Genomic DNA, 1,797 nt, shown 5'->3' on the forward strand with positions numbered 1-1,797 from the left:
ATACTTAGTCCAGACATAAAGGACCTCTATGTATACATTTTGACTTACTTAGATCAAAATTTCATTGATTTGTATAGTCATGACATTCTAGTTGTAAAATCGAAAATTTTCAAAAAATGTTTTTTCTATCGAAAAATGTCAAATTTGATCATTTTTGGCTTATTTATACTTAGTCCAGTCATAAAGGACCTCTTTGTATACATTTTGACTTTCTTGGATCAAAATTTCAATGATTTGTATAGTAATGACTCTCATGTTGAAAAATCGAAAATTTTCAAAAAATGTTTTTTCTATCGAAAAATGTAAAATTTGATCAATTTTGGCTAATTTATACTTAGTCCAGTCATAAAGGACATCTATGTATACATTTTGACTTACTTTTATCAAAATTTCAATGATTTGTATAGTCATGACATTCTAGTTGTAAAATCGAAAATTTTCAAAAAATGATTTTTCTATCGAAAAATGTCAAATTTGATCATTTTTAGTTTATTTATACTTAGTCCAGTCATAAAGGACCTCTATGTATACATTTTGACTTACTTGGATCAAAATTTCAATGATTTGTATAGTCATGACATTCTAGTTGTAAAATCGAAAATTTTCAAAAATGTTTTTTCTATCGAAAAATGTCAAATTTGATCATTTTTTGCTTATTTATACTTAGTCCAGTCATAAAGGACCTCTTTATATACATTTTGACTTATTTTTATCAAAATTACAATGATTTGTATAGTCACGACTCTCATGTTGAAAAATCGAAAATTTTCAAAAAATGTTTTTTCTATCGAAAAATGTCAAATTTGATCATTTTTGGCTTATTTATACTTAGTCCAGTCATAAAGGACCTCTATGTATACATTTTGACTAACTTGGATCAAAATTTCAATGATTTGTATAGTCATGACTCTCATGTTGAAAAATCGAAAATTTTCAAAAAATGTTTTTTCTATCGAAAAATGTAAAATTTGATCAATTTTGGCTTATTTATACTTAGTCCAGTCATAAAGGACCTCTATGTATACATTTTGACTTACTTTTATCAAAATTTCAATGATTTGTATAGTCATGACATTCTAGTTGTAAAATCGAAAATTTTCAAAAAATGATTTTTCTATCGAAAAATGTCAAATTTGATCATTTTTAGTTTATTTATACTTAGTCCAGTCATAAAGGACCTCTATGTATACATTTTGACTTACTTGGATCAAAATTTCAATGATTTGTATAGTCATGACATTCTAGTTGTAAAATCGAAAATTTTCAAAAATGTTTTTTCTATCGAAAAATGTCAAATTTGATCATTTTTTGCTTATTTATACTTAGTCCAGACATAAAGGACCTCTATGTATACATTTTGACTTACTTGGATCAAAATTTCATTGATTTGTATAGTCATGACATTCTAGTTGTAAAATCGAAAATTTTCAAAAAAGGTTTTTTTCTATCGAAAAATGTCAAATTTGATCATTTTTGGCTTATTTATACTTAGTTTAGTCATAAAGGACCTCTTTGTATACATTTTGACTTACTTGGATCAAAATTTTAATGATTTGTATAGTCATGACTCTCATGTTGAAAAATCGAAAATTTTCAAAAAAGGTTTTTTTCTATCAAAAAATGTCAAATTTGATCATTTTTGGCTTATTTATACTTAGTCCAGTCATAAAGGACCTCTTTGTATACATTTTGACTTTCTTGGATCAAAATTTCAATGATTTGTATAGTAATGACTCTCATGTTGAAAAATCGAAAATTTTCAAAAATGTTTTGTCTATCGAAAAATGTCAAATTTGA

This window comes from Chrysoperla carnea, unplaced genomic scaffold (assembly GCF_905475395.1).
Source record: "Chrysoperla carnea unplaced genomic scaffold, inChrCarn1.1, whole genome shotgun sequence".
NCBI classification, from domain to species: domain Eukaryota; kingdom Metazoa; phylum Arthropoda; class Insecta; order Neuroptera; family Chrysopidae; genus Chrysoperla; species Chrysoperla carnea.